The sequence below is a fragment of the Saccopteryx leptura genome, chromosome 13, assembly GCF_036850995.1.
Source record: "Saccopteryx leptura isolate mSacLep1 chromosome 13, mSacLep1_pri_phased_curated, whole genome shotgun sequence".
Taxonomy (NCBI): domain Eukaryota; kingdom Metazoa; phylum Chordata; class Mammalia; order Chiroptera; family Emballonuridae; genus Saccopteryx; species Saccopteryx leptura.
In genome coordinates this window covers 22,444,535-22,458,034 of record NC_089515.1, presented here as the reverse complement: position 1 = coordinate 22,458,034, position 13,500 = coordinate 22,444,535, and the positions used below count along the sequence as shown (strand labels likewise).

Genomic DNA, 13,500 nt, shown 5'->3' with positions numbered 1-13,500 from the left:
CATCTGTGAATGGGGCTCCAATAGCATGTAGGAAAACAAATGTAAGCATCAAGCAACAACGTATACAGAGTAGATGCTCAGCAATGTGACTTTCTTCCCCTTTACCCATTAAATGAATCTCTCCTCGGCTTTCCCTTCTGCTCAGTGACAGCTCCCAGACCTCAGGGAGCCCACGGAGCTGACCTTTCTATCTCAAGGGAGGGATCTGTCTTTCTCAAACTAGCATTAGGCAAACAACTTCCAACTTCCAAAACAAAAAAGTGCCCCCTCCGCAAGGCTTCGGTTCCTCTCGGTCTGGCCACCTGCCTGTGTTCCTTCCCTTCTCACCGATCCATTGATTACTTCTTTCTCACTTAATGAAGTATAACTTAACAATGAGAGGTGCCAGTCCTGGGAAGTGTGTGCAAAGCAGGTTTCTCCCCATTATGCCCCCAAGCCTCATTAGGCAGTTAGAGCTGGTGGCACAGGGAATCATATCCAGGGCCCTTGGCTGCCGGGTCCCAGACCGCTTCTCCGGGATTGTTCCCCCACCAGAGACCAGCTCCATCTGTGCAGATGCATGCCGGATTCCACCCTCCTTCTCAACCCCGTATTGGTGGGTCTCCTGGCTGCATGGGGGCTCCTGTGCCAGGCACAGGGAACACACGGGCACTTCGGGCCTGGCCAACGTTGTATTTCAGTGAGACGCATTTGGGAGTCAGCCTGATGAGAGGACCCAGGAGGGGCCCAGGACCTCGGCCACTTGCATTTAGGGCAGCAGCTGCTAACTAAATGTTACAGCCGGGTCTAGTTCCAGCTTGGTCATGATAAAGAAAAAACAGTGCTCATACTTTATGGTGCACTTCCTGTGTGTTGTGATAATGGTCTTACAGGAACATTTTTCTCTCACACACGAATATATAAAGCAAATAGTGTTGTGATCCTCATTTTAAAGGAAAAGAGATGGGGGAGGAAGAGAGTGACTGAGATCATCAAGGGAATGGGGGAGGGGAGCACACACTGTGGCAAACAGAGAAAGTTGTCCCAGCTGGGGAAGTGGCCAAGTCAGGTTTTGAACCCAGATTGTCCAATTTCAAAACATAAGCTCTTAATACGGTGCCTTATTGGCCTCCCTTGTATTAGAAGGGCACCGTTACCTTCTGGAACTCTCTTTCCATATCTAAACAAGGACTGGCTGTGCAGAGGGACCTGTTTCCTTCTAGCCCCCTGAGCCCAAGGGCCCGGGCTAGGAAGGTGTGACAAATGTTTCCTGCTGAGGGAGAAGTCGGAGTGGTACAGGGCTGCTGAGTTTTCTTACAGATAGGACACAATAGACAGGGTAGGTGGGGGCAGGAAATAGCCTGTGGAAGATGCCTCCGCATTCAGTAATTTATAGAGCAGCAGGGCCAGCTCTGACAGTCCCACGGGGGCCCCCGCTGGGCCAGAGCTGGCTGGGCTCCCAGGGGTCTCTTTCCACTCGGGCAGGAAGCCACTTAATGCAGATCTTGGCTCTCCATCTTAGCTGCTGGTGGCTTGGGCACCTTATTACACATTTTTAAGTTTCTATTTTTTTGTCTGTGTCATAGGATAATACTACCACCCACTCTATAGGCTAATAGGAGGGTTAAATAAGAAATATTTGCAAATTTATAGCCAGCAATTGACAGATGGTACTTAGTAAATACTACTTATTGTCACTTTTTTTTTAGACTTTATTTATTCATTTTTAGAGAGAGAGTGAGAGAGAGAGGAAAGAAATAGAACAGGGGGAGGAGCAGGAAGCATCAACTCCCATATGTGCATTGACCAGGCAAGCCCAGGGTTTTATTTGTTTATTTTATTTATTTATTTATTTATTTATTTTTGCATTTTTCTGAAGCTGGAAACAGGGAGAGACAGTCAGACAGACTCCCGCATGCGCCCGACCGGGATCCACCCGGCACGCCCACCAGGGGCGAAGCTCTGCCCACCAGGGGGCGATGCTCTGCCCATCCTGGGCGTCGCCATGTTGCGACCAGAGCCACTCTAGTGCCTGAGGCAGAGGCCACAGAGCCATCCCCAACGCCCGGGCCATCTTTGCTCCAATGGAGCCTTGGCTGCGGGAGGGGAAGAGAGAGACAGAGAGGAAGGCGCGGCGGAGGGGTGGAGAAGCAAATGGGCGCTTCTCCTGTGTGCCCTGGCTGGGAATCGAACCCGGGTCCTCCGCACGCGAGGTCGATGCTCTACCACTGAGCCAACCGGCCAGGGCCTAAGCCCAGGGTTTTAAACCAGTGACCTCAGCATTCCAGGTCGACGGTTTATCCACTGCGCCACCACAGGTCAGGCTTTATTGTCACTTTTATCACTGTCCTAATATCAGGACAACTGGCTCCTATAAATAGGGGGATGGGTAGGCCCAGAGACAGATTAAGATTGGTGGAGGCCCCAGGTGCAGAAGAAAATATTGGGCCCCTTACATTAGAAAAAAGTATCAAGTTGGGGTTTTGCAGGGCCCTTCAGAAGTTGGGGCCCAGGGCGCACACCTGGTGTGCCCACCATTAAATCCACCTCTGGGTAGGCCCCTATTAGATCCGCCCACTTAGATGGCACTCCGCCTGACTGGGCGCTCACAGCTCACTCCTGGGCAGCAGGTGACCTGTGTGGAGAACTGTGAGCTTTTAGGTGACCAGAAGGTGGTCTGGTTCAAGTCTCTTATTAAACTGATGAAGAAACTGAGTCTTGGTGTGTGTGTGTCTCATTTATTCAAGATCATGTAATACCCTAATGGCATAACTTACAGTTTCAGAAGTCAGATTTCTGACTTCAAGCCCAATGTTCTTCCTATGAAATTCTGCAGAAAGATAATGCACGATACAGGCAGACCCAGACAGACAGGCGGTTTAGGCCCTTTCTGTCTCTGTCCAGTAAACCTAGAGTTTTCAGGGCACTGGGATTAGAAGAGGTCAGGCCAGTCATTTAGACTGGAGTGATGCTGGTGGGAAACCTGCCAATGGTATGTGGCCAAGGACAATGTCCCCAAGGTCAAGTTGGACCCAGAGCAGTCATGGGCAGCAAAATTAGAGGAGAGTCTGAGTCAAGACGGAACGAGGAGAAAAAAGGTCTAAATGGAGCTAGTGTCCAAAGAGTGAGAGAAGTCCCCAAAGAGAAAGACCAGCCAGCAGAGAAGACAGCGGAAAGGCAGGCTGTGGGCTAGAAGGCAGGCCTGGGCATGGGTTTCCAGACTGAGACTCCGAGGTTATTGGCAGCAACTTTTTATTGGGTACCTTCCGCTGGCTGGGGAGATGGTAGCAGGAGAGGCACTTGAGTGATTAAAACAGTCCGTGGGCCAGAAGAGAAGGACAGTCACATAAGAAGAGCAGCAGAGATAGGATGCAATTATTCAAAGTGGTCTTTGGCCTGAACCTTGTATCGTCAATCATCTTAGGGAAGGCAGTGGCAGCATATATATGCACGGAGATTTCCTGACTCCACGCTGGACCTTCCAGAGTTGACGTCAGAGCAGAATCTTAGCACGCAGCTTAGCTCTGGAAGGGCAGCTTGGGATAACGAACTGCTGGCTTCCTGGTCTCGATCCCAAATCACAGAACAAGAGCCTTCAGTCTTTCAGGGGAGACCAGCCTTACAGACGCACTGTTGTACCAAATTATTTATCTGAGAAGATTCCCTCTGCGTAAATAGCTCCGTATGTGGCTGTCTGGAAAACCCAGGCCAATTGTAAATGGTTTGAAGAATTCCATGCCACTGTCTTCAGCAGCCATAAAGATGGTTTCTTTTTTTTTTTTTTTTTTTTTTTTTGTATATTTCTGAAGCTGGAAACGGGGAGAGACAGCCAGACAGACTCCAGCATGCGCCCGACCGGGATCCACCTGGCACGCCCACCACGGGCAATGCTCTGTCCACCAGGGGGCGATGCTCTGCCGCGACCAGAGCCACTCTAGCGCCTGGGGCAGAGGCCAAGGAGCCATCCCCAGCGCCTAGGCCATCTTTGCTCCAATGGAGCCTTGGCTGCGGGAGGGGAAGAGAGAGACAGAGAGGAAGGAGGAGGGGGTGGAGAAGCAAATGGGTGCTTCTCCTATGTGCCCTGGCCGGGAATCGAACCCGGGTCCCCCGCACGCCAGGCCGACGCTCTACCACTGAGCCAACCGGCCAGGGAAGATGGTTTCTCTTTAGTCTCACTGTTGCTTGCATATTAACTCATGCTGGCAGAGTTTACCCTGATGTCTTAGGGCCCGGTTCTCTTGGAAGTGAGGGAGAAAGAAGTGATGAGGCAGTTGGCCATTAGCCCAGCCATCCTCTCAAATAGGATACAGCAGTTCCCCCTTATTTTCAGGGAATGGGTCCCAAGACCACCAGTGAATGTCAGAAACTGGGAATAATATCGAACCCTATACATGCTACATTTTTTTCTACACATACATACAAACATACATACATGCAAACATGCATACCTATGATAGAGTTAACTTATAAAATAGGCAAGTGAGAAATTAACAAGAGCTAATAATAAAATAAGATTATAAAATATACTGTAATAAAAGTTATGTGAAAATCTCTCTTTCTCTAAAGTATCTCATCATTCTGTGCTCACCCTTCTTGTGATGCTATGAGATGATACAGTGCCTGCGTGATGAGATGAAGTGAGGTGAATGAGACACCATTAAGTAAAATAAAGGTTACTTGAACACAAGCCCTGCGACTCCACAGCAGTCAAGTTGATAACCAGGACAGCTATTTAGTGGCTAACAGACAGGGTCATATACAGCATGGACATCCTAGACAAAGGGATGATTTGTGTCCTGGGCAGGACTGAGCAAGTGGGATGGCGTGAGATTTCATCACGTTATCCAAAACAGTGTATAATTAAAAATGTCTGAATGGTTTACTTCTGGAATTTTTCCATTTAAATTTTTTAGACCTTTCTTGACCACAGGTAACTGAAACCTCAAAAAGCAGAACCGCAGATAAGGGAGAACCTACAGTATAGTCAGAACTCTTCATTTATTTTCAGAAATCACAACTTGGATTATGTCAGCCCTTAGAAACTTAAGAAATCAAAACAAACCTCCCCAGTGTCCCTGGGAGAGTACACATGTGTGGTACAGCAAATGTTTGTGAGCTCAACTGTCCAGCTTTCTCCGCGCCCTGCTCAATAGCATTGATCCTATGACCTTGCACAAGTTTTAAATGCTCCAAACCTCAGGAAGTTATCAATAAAATGGAAATCGTAATACCTGCCTGTATCAATTGGGATGCTTTGGCTCTGGAAGGTGCAGAAAATTCTTCCGTGACCAGCAGAAGCATGGGGAAGTCATCGCTTCATGTGATGAAGACTAGGATAGGGTTGTTCTGGGCTGTTCATTCATTGGTTCCATGACATCATCGAGGACCCAGGTTCTCTCTGTTTTTGCTTTGCCATCCAGAGTGTTGGTCTCTGTCCTCAGGCTCTCTCCTCATGATGGATAACAACATGGCTGTAGAGTTTCAAGCATCACACCACCAGACACGAAAATGTTAGAAGAAGAAGAGGAGACACACGTTTTCAGAATGAGGGAACTGTTTCCGGAAGGGCACAGCTCCTAGCATTGTGTCCCAAGTGCGTGTCCCTGCTGGGGCTGCGCAGGCCAGGGGAGCCAGAGTGGGGCCCCACCTCCTCCAAGCTCATGCCACATAGAGAACAGGGGTTCAGTGAGGAGGAAAAAAGAAAGGCATGGAGAGATGTTGTCGAGGCAACCACAATGCCTGCCGCACTGCCTCATGGGGTCTTCTGGGAATCCAGTGAGATCAGCTCTGTAAAGCATGTCAGTATTAGCATTTCTGCTGTTGACCACTGTACCTGCCTTTATGTCTTGGTTCTCACCGATATGCGTTCACTTCACCCACCAAAGTCTTGCTCCTCTTTTAAAGTTCAGCTTAACTCTTCCTTCCTCCACTGGTTTTCCCAGATTTTAGCCCCTTTTGTTCCCTCCTAGATAGAAATTCTGCTTCTAATTCCTGAACTCTATAGCAGGTCAGTGGATTAACTGCATAGATAATCTGAGGAAACTTGATGAATATTGAATTTCAGAACTCACCCCTGGATGTTCTGATTTTATGGGTATGGAGAATGTTTGAGCGATGTATTAGACAAAAAATCTCCCAGGCCTTCCTGATGGATAGCCAGATTTAGAAATAGTTTCTAGAACTTAACATACTGGGTTTCATCACCCACTCCGAAGATAGTGGATAGCTTTTTAAGTTCTTTTCCTGGCTGGATAGCAGGGACCGAATTGTCATATAGTTTTGTCCCTGGGTGTCCCTTAATCCACAGCCTGGGCACATATATGCTATCAGATCTTAAAGTGACTGTGTTTTCGATGAGTCTTTTGAGTGTAAAGATTTAAAATTTTTTTCTAGACTTTTTTCTAGATGTGTAGATAAGTGTGCTCATTTTCTGATGCACCTAATATTCTAAGACTTACAACCCAGAGAGGTTTACTGGTTTATTCCTTTGCTGATTCCTGCCAATGAGACAGACCTGCCTCCCCGTGCTCTGCTCCAGCCTTCCTGCCCAGCACTTCTCTTCTGCTTTCAAGATTATAACCAATTTAGAAGGTCTGATCATGGTTTTCTTTAAGATTGCAGAGGCAGAAGAAGTCAAAATTGACTAACATTATCTCTGAAAACAGACTTGGCTAAGTCTGGGAGGGGTGCCTTTTGCACGGCTTCCTTTTACCAGTAATGATCGGAGTGGCAAGTTGCTATACTTCTTGTTGGAGTCGCAAGGAGCTGATGGGGACACTGAGTAGCAGCGTAGTCATCTGGTCTGTGAACACTCTCTGATGACTGTGGGTCATGCTGCCTTGTTTTGGGCTCTGAATGGAACTGTGGAGAAATAGTAAAAAATGGCTCACAACATGCTTATTGTGTGCTGGGGTCAGTGCTAAGTCTTTAATCCTCAAAAATAGCCCCGTGGCCCTTGTGACTTAGGCACTGTTTCAACCTCCATATTTCAGCTGTGGAAACTGAGGCCAAGAGAGGTTGAGGAATTTGCCTCACTAAGCAGTGGATGACTTAAGTTTTAAACCCAGCTGTGATTGACTCCAGTTTCCATATCCGGACCCACTCTACTGGAGTTCTAGAAAACATGCGGCCAGCAGTGCTTTCAAAGTCAATTTCATTGCTTCTCCATTCTGATTGGTCCTCAGCATTCCTGAAGGAGCTGTGAAACCTACCCATGCCGGGCCTCACCTGAAGTAGGGTGGTAAGTGCTTTGGGTCACAGAGGAAGGAGGTGCTGATTCTACCTGGCAGGGCCAGGAGGATCAGAGTGAAGGTAATGTTGAAGCTGAGTCAACACATCAGTAGGGTTTACTGAGGACTAACGGTCGTGGTGGGTTGGAAAGTATTTTCGGGGCAGAGGAAATAACATGTGTGATGGCATAGACACGTGAGAGGGTACAGTGTGTTCAGGAATCCCCAGACCTTTGGTGGGGTGAGGTGATAGCACACCTCAGGAGATGGCCGAGGAGAAAAGCGGTAATAAAGGGCTAGGTTAGTAAGTGTCTCCTGTACTGGGCTGGGAAGAGATTTGTTTTTATTTTTGTTTTTCTTTTTTTTTTTTTTCTGAAGCTGGAAACAGGGAGAGACAGACGGACTCCCGCATGCGCCCGACCGGGATCCACCCGGCATGCCCACCAGGGGCGATGCTCTGCCCACCAGGGGGCGATACTCTGCCCCTCTGGGGCGTCGCTCTGCCGTGACCAGAGCCACTCTAGTGCCTGGGGCAGAGGCCAAGGAGCCATCCCCAGCGCCCGGGCCATCTTTGCTCCAATGGAGCCTTGGCTGCGGGAGGGGAAGAGAGAGACAGAGAGGGGGGGATGGAGAAGCAAATGGGCGCTTCTCCTATGTGCCTTGGCTGGGAATCAAACCCAGGTCGCCCACACGCCAGGCCGATGCTTTACCGCTGAGCCAGCCGGCCAGGGCCAATTTTTGTTTTTCTTAAGAGAATAGGGAGTTATTGGATCAGAGCTGTGTCTTAGAAAGATCACTTGGAGAAAAGGGTAGAGAATGAAGAAACCAACAACAGAACTCTGTATGACATTGCCTTATAAACATACACAAGAAAAGATTAGAAGTCATCTGAATGCCCGGCCATGAGAAATTCATTAGTAAATTAAAATACATTAGTTGGATAGAATACTGTGTAGTGATTATATATTATATTTGTTGATATGAAAAGCAATTCATTATATATAAGTTAAAAAAGGGTATAGATCTTTATGTTTGAAATGAGCCAGCAAAGAGAAAAGCAGCTGGCATGACGTTCTAGGCAAAGGATGCCAAGGGCATGGTCTCCTGCAGCCGTAGAGGGGTGGCGTGGAGGGGTTGGCTATGAGAAGAGCTAGAGAGGTGGAATCAACCCAACTTTGCCTGCTTGGATGTTAGAACACAATAGAAGGTTTTAGGGTGGTTCTCAGGATTTCAACTGTGTAGCTGGGTAAATGAGTGGGGGTTAAGGATATTAAGACATGAATGGGCCCTGGCTGGTTGGCTCAGTGGTGGAGCGTCTGCCTGGCGTGCGGGGGACCCGGGTTTGGTTCCCAGCCAGGGCACATAGGAGAAGTGCCCATTTGCTTCTCCACCCCCCCCTCCTTCCTCTCTGTCTCTCTTCCCCTCCCGCAGCCAGGGCTCCATTGGAGCAAGGATGGCCCGGGCACTGGGGATGGCTCCTTGGCCTCTGCCCCAGGCGCTAGGGTGGCTCTGGTCGCGGCGGAGTGACGCCCCAGAGGGACAGAGCATCGCCCCCTGGTGGGCAGAGCATCGCCCCTGGTGGGCGTGCCGGGTGGATCCCGGTCGGGCGCATGCGGGAGTCTGTCTGGCTGTCTCTCCCCATTTCCAGCTTTGGAAAAATGCAGGAAAAAAAAAAAAAGACATGAATGGATTACAGAGAAAGAGGAAGTTTGGGGCAAAAGATATGGTAATTCATTTGGTAGGGGCATGTTGAATTTGAAACTATGGGACATCAAAATGGATTTATGGGTCTCTATCTTAGGTGACAGGCTGATGTTTAAGATCACACCTAAGTCTTGGCAAACAGATAAATTCAACAATAAAGTCTGTTTTCAATTCTCGTTATTGAACAAAGGATCAAGTGCAAATAAACGCAGCTCACCTTCAGTTTAGCAAACGTTTATTGGAAACTTATTCTGATCAGCACAATGCCAGGCACTGGATCACCAAGACCAATGAGACTTGATTTCTGTCCAAGGAAACATGTTATAATACAAATATTTATATGTATGGTGTACTCTGATAACACAGAAGAGGGAAACGATTAATTCTACCATGAGTGGTTAGAGGAGGGTACAGAGCAGAGGTCACATTTGACTAGTCCTTAAAAGATAAGTTAGGGTTTGCCAAGTGGATCAATGTTTTATGCACTGCAGTTACAGCTGAATTTCTCTTTAGAAATTAAGCACATTCCAGAAAAAGTGGGTACAGTGGTCCTTTGTCTATCGTGGGGGTTAGGTTCCAGAACCCCTCCACCCCCCTCAATAGGCAAAAATCCACCAAGTAGCAACCTTATACTTATTTTATTATTTATATATTTTTAAGGCTTTATAAACCCTCCCTACACTCTTATAAACTTTTCCCACACTTATTTTGCTTATTTTACTGCAAATATAATTAAAATAATAAATATATAAAAATACCTATATATCACAAAAATCCCACGATATAGCAAAAAATCCACGATACAAAATTAGATATATACAATTTAAAAATCCATGATACAGTGAGACTGCGAAAAGTGAACCACAATATGCCAAGGGATGACTGTACTCATTCAAATGCCAGGGAACTGAATATTAAATCCATTAGAAGTGTCTACACTAAAATTCAAGAAGTTCCTTTCTAAGACAGTAGCTAACACTGAATGTGTTTTGTAAGTCAGCTTAAGTTCTCTCTCAGGTCCGCTGAAAGTTCCTATCACCTTCACTTAACAAGAAGACTGAGCTAAGGTGGTTGGTGCCTGCGATAGGTTTTCCTCTAGTCCATCCAAGCCAAGTCAGGCTTGGGTCTTGGAAGGATAACCCAAGGTCCACGCAGGAGCTGCATTTCCCATAATGCATATGAAGAAGGGGTGCTCACCTCCAGGAGGCTATTGAAGGTCGCTCAACAGAGTAGTGGCAGAATCCCATTGCACCTTACGACTCCACTGGGAACTTCTAAATGCTGCATCCCCGTGTGTTTGGCTGCTCTTCTTTGGCAATGCTTGTGTGTAGTTTTGCCTTTAATTACAAGTCACAGCAGTGAGGAGTGGTTTGCATTCGGGTACCAGTGGGGATGGAAGCCAGCCAAGTGGTGGATGCTTTACCTGGTGAAGGATGACTGATAGGCAGAATCTGGATTCTAGTCTTCCCCTTTGATGTTGCTGCAGTTTAATGGGTTTTCTGTACTTCCAGGGCTCTCTGTGCACCAGAGGCCCATCCAACCTCAGCTTACTTCTGTCTCTCCTGCGGCCAGTGCCTTAAATTTTTGACTGGGAGATAAATATAGTGTGAAGACTCAACCCTTCCCAAGCTGATAGGGCTCTCAGTAGTTGGCAGGTACATTTATAACCTGATACTGGGCTGTGCTTTGACATCTTCCAACTGAATGGCCTTTATTGGTCAGAGAGGAGTATTTTGGTGGGAGAAGTGTTATGTGAGATAATTTGCTTTTATGCAATTCCCTACCTTGCTCAAAATTGGCCAGTGACTGCCTGTTGCCTTCAGGATTCAATCCAAACCCAAAGTATGGGTTTAAGTTGACTCCATAACATGCTGCATACATTTCCTCCTGCCTCATCTCACTCATATTCTTCTGCCCGCGTAGAGTTCAGGCACTTCCTGTTTCCTTTGGCTCTTGTGGCAGCTCTTGTGCTGATGCTCATCAGTGTCTTCTTGGAATGCCCCTTCCTTTTCTCTCTCCACTTATTTAAATTCTACCCACCTCCAGGCCACTGTGCAGTAGTCACTTCCTCCAAAACACCTTTACTTCTAAGTTTGTTTCCTGTTTCTTTACACTCTGTGTATTATCTTATAATGTCTCAGTCTCTAGAAAGATGGCCAGCTCTTCTGGGGCAGGCACTGAGTTTTCCACATTCTTGTACCCATTGTAGTGCCTGGTGCAAGGTCTTGCATGCTTTCAGAGCGCGGTGTTCTTGTTGCTGCCTTGGAGGGAAGTCATGGTGCAGGAGTTGAAGGCAGTTCCAGGAGAGCTGGATCCCAGCCCTCTGTGGATGCTTCACAGTGTCTCCTTGGGCACAGCCTGCGGAGTGCCAACCAACAAAGAGGGCTTTTGCTTCAGCTTCTGTCCCAGCTTCCCAGTTCGGCCTTCCCTGGCCAGATGGCACCTGAGCTTGGCTGCTCCTCCTGGACTCCCCTTCTGTATTCAGCATTCTGCTGGCTTCTCCTGTCATTGCAACAGGATGAATGGCTTCCAGCTGTAATAGCTTATAGGCTTGCTCCAGCATCTTCTGCCGGAATTCAGAGCCTCATACCTTTTGCCAGGAGGAGAGAGATAGGCGGGCATTCATGGTGCAATTGATTACTTCCTCCTTGGTACTTGACAGTGTTCTGTTTGTCTCCTGTCCCAGCATGCATCTCCCCGCTGTTCAGCCATTTATGTCTCTGTCTCCCCTGCTAAGCATTGAATGCCCTAGGGCCAGAACCATGACATTATCTGTCTGGGCTTATTGGTACCTAACACAGTGCTTGGCACTGGGTTGACATTCATTTCAACTAAGTTGTATTCAATAAGCAGCTACTAAGTGAGAATGTCTCAGAAAGTATCTAATCAAAGCAGGAGAACCATCTGAACTTCATATTATGTTTTTGCAGCACTCTGCCTCAAATCCTGAAGAATATCCCTGTTGGGCTTGACATTCCTGCACACTGGAGATTTAAAGGACATTTTCTGTCCTCAGAGTGAAAAGTACCACCAGGGAAAAAGGTGGCCAAGGGCAGGCCAAAGTGAAGGCTCTGAAACTCTGTGAAGTGACTGCTCTCACCAAAAACTACTCAGAGGCCTGATCAGGCAGTGGTGCAGTGAAAAGAGTGTTGGCCTGGGACACTGAGGATCCAGGTTCAAAACCCTGAGGTCATCAGCTTGAGCACAGGCTCATCCAGCTTGCGTTCGGCTCACCAACTTGAGCACAGGGTTGCTGGCTTGAGCATGGAATCATAGACATGACCCCATGGTCACTGGCTTGAGCCCAAAGGTTGCTGGCTTGAAGACCAAGGTCAGTGGCTTGAGCCCAAGGCCACTGGGCTTGAGCAAAGGGTCATTGGTTCAGCTATAGCCCCCCAGTCAAGGCACATATGAGAAAGCAATCATTGAACAGCTAAGGTGCCACAACAAAGAATTGATTCTTCTCACTTCTCTATCTTGCTGTCTGACCCTCTCTCTGTCTCTCTCTCTCTCTTTCTCTGTCACAAAAAAAAGAAAAGAAAAGAAGAAAAGAAAAGAAAAGGAAAAAGAAAAGAAAAGAAAAAAACCTACTCAGAGAACTAGTTTCTTGGTAGATTTGCACACTGACCCTGTTCCAAAAAATCAAAAGAGGTTTAGGTATTGATTTCTCTTACTTCACAACAATAAGAGGGTAAAGATAAACCACAGTTTAAAAAATGTTATTTTTTTCTTACTGAAAAATAGAAAAAAAAAGAAAGAAAGTGGAAGATTGAACTCTTAATCACTAGACTCTTATTTCATTATCAGTTATTTTTTCCTGCCTTTTTCTACCTTGAATGATGTAAAAATGCTGGGTTTACATATAACTCAGGGGAGAATGGGAATATCTTTGACTTGATTTGGTGACTGTCTTCATGACATTTGACAAGTATCTGCCTGACTCATTTGGAGATGGCTGACTCTGAAGCCACCTTTACTGCCTCTGAGATGAATTGGGCTCTGTATACCTTCTCTAGGGTTCTCAAGGTCGCTCACTCTGTCCACAGTCACTCCCACTTATATTTCTGCCACTCCAATGCTGCTTATCAGACTCAGGGAGCTCTAATCCTTCTCACTGCTATGGAACAACAGGATTGGAAGTGTTTGCACTCTGTTTTGTTCAACCAGAGCACCAAACTTAGGTGGTCTGGCTAATATCCCTGTGCTGGTCTAGACTTGGAGAACAAGGCAAAGATGATTGTAGCATTGGCTTCCAAACACAAGCCTCTTTCTCTTCCTGCACTGGCTCTGACACAGTAACAGAAAAACCTTAAAGTCTCCACTGGGCCAAAAGAGAGTCCAGCCCTTGGAAACAAAGACCTGGCTGCCTGTCTGGCAGGTTTGATGTGGGGAATTGGGACTTGGCTTTTGTTTCGGCCTGATGAGTCTGGAGTATTGAGAAAGAAGACATAATTTTATGTCTTAATAGGTTATCCTGCTGTGTTAAACTCTCAATAAATCACCCTGCTACAAGGGCAGGGACCCTCTTTTCTTTTCTAATGACAAAACATCTTGTATTCATCAGAGAGGCAATGCAGAGATAAGAGGA

The 13,500-nt window shown here is 47.0% G+C and overlaps 1 protein-coding gene and 1 non-coding gene across 2 annotated transcripts in view; one reads left to right on the top strand and one right to left on the bottom strand.

Moving 5' to 3' along the window:
* The window catches only part of SORCS3 (sortilin related VPS10 domain containing receptor 3), a 631,295-nt gene that overhangs the window by 298,223 nt on the left and 319,572 nt on the right, over positions 1 to 13,500 (top strand). The gene's annotated exons all lie outside the window — the stretch shown is intronic.
* TRNAA-CGC (transfer RNA alanine (anticodon CGC)) lies at positions 2,152 to 2,227 on the bottom strand. The gene has a single exon. It is a non-coding gene; the product is annotated as a tRNA-Ala (tRNA).